This window comes from Tupaia chinensis, unplaced genomic scaffold, assembly GCF_000334495.1.
Source record: "Tupaia chinensis unplaced genomic scaffold, TupChi_1.0 Scaffold000357_1, whole genome shotgun sequence".
NCBI lineage: Eukaryota > Metazoa > Chordata > Mammalia > Scandentia > Tupaiidae > Tupaia > Tupaia belangeri.
In genome coordinates, this window is record NW_006159853.1 from 784,899 (window position 1) to 793,779 (window position 8,881).

Sequence of the window (8,881 nt, forward strand, 5' to 3'; positions counted from 1 at the left end):
GCATGTGCGTGCATGCCCGAGATCCCAAGAGGAGAATGGAGGAGAAGGGATTGCAGCATGGCCATCTGCCCTGGGGGGTGATTTCTTGCTTTCTGTCTGTCTGTGTCTCTCTGTCTCTCTGGTGAGTGCACATACCTTGTAGCAAAAAACACTCCAAAAAATGCAAATCTTCTAGTATTTCTCCTAAAATTTCAGCTCCTCAGTCAGCTGTATACCCCATACAAGCACCCAAATATATGACAGAGAGACCGTTAGATCTTAAGGGAGAGAAAAACTGCAACACAATAATTATTAGGGATCTCAACACCCCACTGTCTCTTCTGGACAGATCATCTAGATAAAAAAGAAACAAAGAGATAAAAGATATAAACAACATCATAAATCAACTGGACTTGACAGATATGTATAGACATTTTTTTTGAGAGGTCTTTTTCTGCTATAGGGCGCGTGTTCTCACCAGAAAGACAGAGAGAGACAGGAAGATAGAAAGCGAGAAAACAACACTCCACGGAGATGGCCATGCCACAATCCCTTCTCCTCCATTCTCCTCTCGGGATCTTGGGCACACACGCACACGTACCCGGCGTAAGTTTAAGCCACTGGGTCCAGGACTCGAACTGTGGTCAGCTACATGGGAGTTCAATGACATAGCCATTACGCTAACCGCTGGTCCCATCTATAGACATTTTATACAATAAACAAAAAATACACATTTTCCCCACCCCCACATGTAACATTTTTGAGTATCAAACACATGAGAGGGCACAAAACAAGCCTTTACCGGGAACCAGCAGTTAGCGTAATGGCTATGTCGCTGGACTCCCACGTAGTCGACTGCAGTTCGCTTCTGGACCCAGGTGGCTTAAAACTCATGCCGGGTGCATGTGCGTGCCCAAGATCCCAGGAGGAGAATGGAGGAGAAAGGATTGCGGCATGACCATCCCCCCTGGGGGGTGATTTCTCGCTTTCTGTCTCTATGTCTCTGTCTGTCTGGTGAGCACACGTGCCCTATAGCAAAAACCTTTCAAAAAAAAAAAAAAACAAGCCTTTACAGATTCCTATGTGTAGAACCTACTGTATATTCAGAATCTTCTTCAGACCACAATGAAATCAAAGTTGAAATCAACTACAGAAAGAACCTTTGAAAAATACAGAAACACATGTAAACTAAACAACTACTCTTGGATTCACAACCACTGAAGAAATACAGACTGAAATCAAAAGATTCATGGAAATCAGTGATAACAAACAAAAAAGTTCGTAATCTATGAAATGCAGCAAAAAAAGGTATAAGAGGAAAATTCATAGCAATTAGTGCACATGCGTGTGCACGCACACGCACACATACACACACACATACACACAAAGACTTCCTGTTTGTTATTGGAGAGAGGATAGAAAGGAAAGTGTAAGGTGACACTGCCACTGGCCCTGTCCTGCCAAGCCAAGAAACTAGGCCTCCTCCTTCCTTACCTGTCATCTACATTCTCTGATCATTCCAACAGCACGTTAAAACATACTGGACTATCAGCAGATGTCATAATGATTAAGTTGCTGGACTCCCATATAGTTAACTACAGTTTGAGTCTTGGACTTGGTGCCTTAGAACTCATGATAGGCACATGTGCTTGTGTGCCTCAAATTTCGAGAGGTGAATGGAGGAAAAGGGATTGCAGCATAGCCATCCCCCTGGGAATGACTTCTTGCTTTCTGTCTCTCTGTCTCTGTCTGTAGCTCTGGCAAGTGCACACACCATATCACAAAAATCTCTCTAAGAAAAATAATAACATTGTGGACTATTGGAGCCAGTAGATGGAATAGTGGTTACATTGCTGGACTCCCTGGACTCCCACATGGCTGACTGGTTCAAGTCCCAGACACAGTGGCCTGAATATCACATCAGGCACATGTGTGTGTGTGTGTGTGTGTATGTGTGTGTGTGCATGTCAAGATCTCAGGAGGAGAGTGGAGGAGAAAGGATTACAGCATGGTCATCCCTCCTGGGTGTGATGTTTCACTTTCCCTTTTATTGTCTCTCGTTCTCTGGTGAATGCACACACTCTAAGGAAAAAAACTCTAAAGAAAATAAAAAGTGGACTACTATAAAGTTCTAGGTTTGCAGAAACATACCTTCTCTGAGGATATTAAGAAGGCATACCAGAAACTGGCATTGAAGTAGCACCTGGATAAAAACCCTGAGGATAGGGACCAGCAGTCGGCATAATGGCTATGTCACTGAACTCCCATGTAGTTGACCACAGTTCGAATGCCAGACCTGGTGGCTTAAAATCATGCCAGGCATGTGCGCATGCGTGCCCAAGATCCCTAGAGAATGGAGGAGAAGGGATTGTGGCATGGCTATCTCACTTTCTGTCTCTCTGTCTCTCTCTGTCTTTCTGATGACTGCATATGCACTATAGCAAAAACCTCTAAAAAATGTGAGAATAAAGAAGAGGCAGAAAGAAAATTCAAACAAGTGACTGAGGCATAAGAAGTGTTGTCAGATGCTAAATAGTGGGACAATTATGACAGATATGGCAAGGAAGGACTGAATAGTGAAGTTGGAGGCAGAAGCCATTTTTTCCCTTTTTTCTTTTTCTTGAGAGGTTTTTGCCATAGGACACATGCACTCACCAGACAGACAGAGAGAGACAGAGAGATAGAAAGCAAGAAATCACCCCCCAGGGGGGATGGCCACGCCACAATCCCTTCTCCTCCGTTCTCCTCTCAGGATCTTGGGCACGCATGCACACGCTCCCGGTGTGAGTTTAAGCCACCGGGTCCAGGACTCAAACTGCGGTTGACTACATGGGAGTCCAGCAACATAGCCATTACATTAACTTCTGGTCCCAAGGCAGAAGCCATTTTAAGAGTCCTTTTGAGTTCCACTTCACATTCTGTAATTCAGTTGATGTCTTCAGGGAAGTTTTTTGGGGAAGGAATCAGTTTTCATTTGACTTCTTGAAAGACTCATTTGAGGATTTTTTGGGGGGAATTGTAAGGGTCCCTGAAGAAGCAGGAGCCAAGGTATAGGACCATTTTTCTCTGCCTTTGGTGGGTTCTCATCTTTTAGTAGTGGGTTTTCATCTTTTGATCCAGGATTTACATCATTCAGGTCACTAGGTCATGGATGTCTTACTTCATTCTCTTCTGTGTCATTTGTTGGTAGTGGGATGGGGAACTTCAAATTGATATCAACTTCTATTAAAATAGTAAATGCAGAAAAATCACCACAATGAGAATTGTCAAAACTGATCAAGAAAGGATAGAACTGCAAGAAGACAGCCAGCTCAAGTTCCTAGCATTAAATGGTAAGGAGAAACTGCTGTGCTTGGATAACAAGTAATTCAATGCTGGCCTTTAACAGAAGTATTTTACTGTAACAACATCATTTGTGGATTGACAGTTTCGAAGATTTCAGAAGAACTCCACTTTCAGTATAATTTTACTTAAAGTTAAGCAGAGCAGCTCATGGGAGTCCCTATTTGTTAGAGAATTTTGAGTTTGTCAGAATCACATAATAGGACCTTTTTTTTTGTCTTTGAAATTGTTGCAAATTTATTTTCAAGGGAAATAACCAACTCTGCAGAAATAATAATGTTGTCTGTTTCTAAACACAAATTGTGTGACTCACCCAAAGAAATGTAAATATGTCTTTTTCAGGGTGCTCATATATGGGGTTCTTTTTATTTGATTTGAGAGGGAGAGACAAAGTTTAGAATTTAGTGAAGAGCTTTGCCATTGGTCTGGCCCAAAAAGGTGGAACATATGGAATGGGGGCCTTGTAGGTGGGTTTTTATAGTTGTTAGGTTGGTGATTGGAAAAGGAATGTTTGATGAGATCAGCAAAAGAATGTACCTTAGAGACAAGCAGTTGGCATAATGGCTATGTCACTGGACTCCCATGTAGTTGATCACGGTTCAAGTCCTGGACATGGTGGCTTAAACTCACACTGGACGTGTGTGTGCATGCATGCCCAAGATCCCAAGAGGAGAATGGAGGAGAAGGAATTGCGGCATGGCCACCCCCCGGGGGGGGGAAGAGAATTTCTTGCTTTCTGTCTCTCTATCTCTCTCTGTCTTTCTGGTGCGTGCATGCACCCTCTATCAAAAACCTCTCCAAAAAAAATGTACCTTAACAGAGATCAGGAGGCTTGATAACCTCACAAAGATACTATGCCAAGGACAAGATGTAGGACAAATCCTGTTATCAATGGATTAAAATGATCTGTTAATAATTATAACCATGACTCCCTCCTGGCCCTCTGGAAAGGATTTTGGAAATAAGAAAAACCAATCAGACTTTTGTCCTCACTCTAAATGAACTATACTTTTTTATTAAATGTCATCCAGGTGAGCCATGACTCTAGTCTGTAGAGGATGAGATTGTAACTAACACCATCATGGATCTGCTTTCCATTGTGTTTGAGATTTGAGTGGAAGAGTGTCAGCCTGCTATGAAGTTGTCACTGCCAGGACGGGCCTGCCACAGAAATAACTCAATGCTTTCCAGTATTTAGTAGTGAAAGATTTAATGCACTAATGGCAATACATTTATGGTTTAATATTAAATAAAGGACATTTTCTTGTTGTGTATGAATGTTGTAAATAATAAGTTTAAAAAATTGTTTAAATATCTAAGCTGTTAAGCTTAGGTTTAAAAATGTAAAGCTGGGGAACCAGCAGTTAGCGTAATGGCTATGTCGCTGGACTCCCACTAGTCGACCGTGGTTCGTGTCCCGGACCCAGTGGCTTAAAACTCACGCCGGGCGCGTGTGCGTGCGTGCCCAAGATCCCAAGAGGAGAATGGAGGAGAAGGGATTGCGGCGTGACCATCCCCCCTGGGGGGTGATTTCTCGCTTTCTGTCTCTATGTCTCTCTCTGTCTGTCTGGCGAGCGCACGCGCCCTACAGTGAAAATCTCTCCAAAAAAAAAAAAAAAGTAAAGCTGGCCAAATGGAACTTTGTCGTTTGCTAAAAAAAAATAAATGTAAATGTGTTGGGTGAAAGATGACAAACAGATAACCTAACAACACAACTCAGGGAACTAGAAAAACAACAAGAAACCCCCCCAAAAATACCAGGAGAAATGAAATAATGAAGATTCATGTGGAGTGAGCCCACACTTGGGGTTTAGGAGCTACATTGAGACTTTCTCACACTTTCACCCACTGCTCCTGTGGTCTGGACTTGCCCCACAGTCAGCTGCTGGATACTTAAGCCTGGTCTGGTCAGCCTCCTTGGGTGAGCTGACATTCAGTGCTTGGGAGCAACTTTGGAACTTTTCACACACCGTTATCCACTGCTCTGGTGGCCTGGGCTTGCTTCACCCTCTACCCACCACCTGTTAAGATACTTAAGCCTAGCCTGGGCAGGCATCCTTAGGTGAGTCTACACTTGGGTCATGGGAGCTACTCTTGGTGAGCTACTTTTGAGACTTTTGACACACCCTCCCCCACTGATCCAGCAGCCTGGGTTTGCCCTGCTGGCCTGGGTACTTGAGCCTAGTCTGGAGAGGTCTCCTTAGATGAGCCCATGCTCAATCAGGGATTAGGAACAACTTTGAGACATTCTGCACACCGATGGCCACCACTCTGGTGTCCTGGGCTTGCCTTGCACACCACCCACCAGGATACTGTGCCCAGGTCTAGGCAGGCCTCCTTGAGTGAGCCCACACTTGGAGCTTAGGAGCAACTTTGGAACTTCCCATGCACCATCACCCACCACTCCAGTGGCCTGGGCTTGACCTGCCTGGGCTCACCTGTCACCCACTGGGATGCATAAGCCTGGTCGGGGCAGGCCTTCTTGAGTGAGCCCATGCTTGGGGCTTAGGAGCTACATTGGGACTTTCCACACATCATTGCCAAACCCTCTGGCAGCTTGGGCTGGCCCCAATCACCACCGTCAAGTATACTTAAGCCAGATCTGGGCAGTTTTCCTTGGATATGCCCACACTCAAGGATTAGGAGCAACTTTGAGACTTTCCGCACACTGCCACAACCACTTCAGCAGACTGCCCCTTGTCACAACCACTACCCACCAGGACAACAAAGCCTGGTCTGGGAAGGCCTCCTTGAGTGAGCCCATGCTCAGGGCTTGGGAGCAACTTTGGGACTTAATGCACACCACACTGTTGCCCACGGCTCCTGTGGCCCAGGCTTGCCCCACCCACCATCCACTGGGATACTTAAGCCTGATCTGGGCAGGCCTCTTTGAATGAGACCATGCTCAGGACTTACGAGCTATGTTGGGACTTTCTACACACCTTTACCCACTTCTCTGATAACCTGGGCTTGCCCATTTCCCACCCACCAAGTTATTTAAGCCTGGTCTTGGCAGGCCTCCTTAGGTGAGGCCATACTCAGGGCTTGGGAGCTATGTTGGGACTTTTGGTACACCAAACAATGTGCTGTGATGTACAGTGCACAGCTTGATCCTCTTAAATAAGTTATATCTCCTTAGCTTGCTACCACCTTATCGAGAGCTGAACATCTGGCAGAGGAGCTAAACATCTAACTTATTCCTAACTACTCTATCCTAAGAGACAGAGACCTCCAGCAGGGACACACATGGGAACTAAGGGTGTAATTTCCTCTACCAGGACTACAGAATCTATTCCACAACATAGAAAAAAGTGAATACTGCATTAGATGACTGGAAACCAGAACATATCTCAAAAAAAAAAAAAAATTGAGAAAACAAGGTGGTAACTCTCCCCCAGCTGAGTGTAGTATTCCCTTACCAACACGAGAAAAACAAAATTTAAATAATTTTAATTAAATAATAAGATAAAAGATAAAAATGAGGACAACATATGGGAAATTCTAGACACCAAGAAATGTCCAAATATCAATGTAATGGATATTCCAGAAGATGAAGAATCTGTTAAAGGCATGGAAAACTGCTTTCATGAAATACTATCTGAAAAGTTTTCAAATATAGAGAAAAATTGAGATATTCAGATCCAAGAAATAAAAGGGACCCCAAATAGATTCAACATAAAAAGATCCTCCCTGTCCTGCACATCATAGTCAGATTGGTAAAATATTAAAGACAAAGACAATATGCTAAAAGTTGCAAAGGAGAAATGTCAAGTTACTCCTAAGGGCTGTCGTTAGGCAATGTCTCAACAGAAACAATGCAGGCAAGAAAAGAATGAGAAGATGTATTCCAAACATTAAAAGAAAAAGAATTTCAGCCAAAAATAGTATATACAGCAAGAGTAAAAAGAACAAATAAAAGTATGTTCAGATAAACAAAAACTGGAAGAATTCACCAATAATAGACCAGCTCTAGGAAATACTGAGAAGAGTGTTGTATCAGGATAACTAAAGAGAAAGAGAAAACAAACAAACAACAACAACAACAAAACAGAAACAGGAGAACAAAAAGCAACTGAGAAAATGGCTAATAAAATGAAAGGGATAAATCCACAAATAGCAATAATAACACTGAATATTAATAGATTAAATTCTCCCATTAAAAAGACATAGACTGGCTGAAAGAATCAAAAAATAGAAGCCAGCTATCTGCTGCTTATAAGAAACAAACCTCAATAATAGGAACATACATAAACTAAAAGTGAAGGGGTGGAAAAAGTTATTCCATGCAAATGGAAACAAAAAAGAGGCTGAGGTAGCGATACTGGTATCAGAAAAAATAGATTTTAAGATGAAAGATATAAGAAGAGACAAAGAAGGACATTATATACTACTAAAAGGACTTGTTCACCAAGAATATATAACACTTGTAAATATCTAGCAGCCAACACTGGAGTACCTATGGATTAAAAGAATTCATATAATTAAGATGTCAATTCTACCCAAATTAATCTACAAATTTAATACAATCCCAATCAAACTACCACAGATATTCCTCACAGAAGTAGAAAATCACTCACAAAATTTGTCTGGAAGCATAAAAGTCCCCATATCGCCAAAGCAATAATGTTCCAGGGAAATAAATTAGGGGACATCTCACTTCCTGACCTCAAAATAAATTACAAAGCTGTGATAATTAAAGCAGCATGGTCTTGGCAAAATTATCAGACAGGTAGACCAATGTAATAGAATTGACGACTCCCAGATGAACCCCAAAACATAGAGCCAACTAATCCTTCACAAAGAACACAAGAAAATCCGGTGGGAAAAAGAAAATCTCTTTAGCAAATAATGCTGGAAAAACTGGACATCCACCTCTATAAAGTAAAACTGGATTCTTATCTCTTGCCACTAATAAAAATTAACTCAAATTGGATTGAGAACCTAAACATAAAATCTTGAATTATAAAAATACTGGTGGAAAACACAGGAAAAACTCTTGGAGACCTTGGAGTAGGCAAAGACTTCTTAGAGAAGACCTCCAAAGCAAAGGGAATAGTCCCAAAAATTGATAATGGGACTATATTAGACTGTGAAGATTCTGCACAGCAAAAGAAACAATAACTAGAGTGAGAAGACAACCCTCAGAGTGGGAGAACATATTTTCCAACTATACCTCAGATAAGGGACTGATAATCAGAATATATAGGAAACTCAAGGAGCTTATGCGCGCACGCACACACACACTCAGACACATCAACCCAATTAAAAGAGGGAAAATAAACTGAACAGGAAATTCTCCAAAAAGACATATGAATGGCCCAAAAGCATATGAAAATGTGCTCCACATGTTTTATCATAAGGGAAATGCAAATAAAAACCACAATGAGGGGACCAGCAGATGCCATAATGGTTATAGAGCTGGACTCCCACATAACCAATTGTGGTTCAAATCCTGAACCTGGTGGCTTAAACTCACATTAGGTGCATGTATGTTCAGGCCCAAGATCCCTAGAGGAGAATGAAGAAGGGATTGTGGAGTGGCCATCCCTCCTGGGGGAGG

General features: G+C 42.3%; 1 pseudogene; it reads left to right on the top strand.

Annotated features, from left to right (window-relative positions):
- Positions 1-3,346, top strand: part of LOC102476487 (dnaJ homolog subfamily B member 6-like) — a 15,165-nt pseudogene extending 11,819 nt beyond the window's left edge.
- The last annotated feature ends 5,535 nt before the right edge of the window (positions 3,347-8,881 follow it).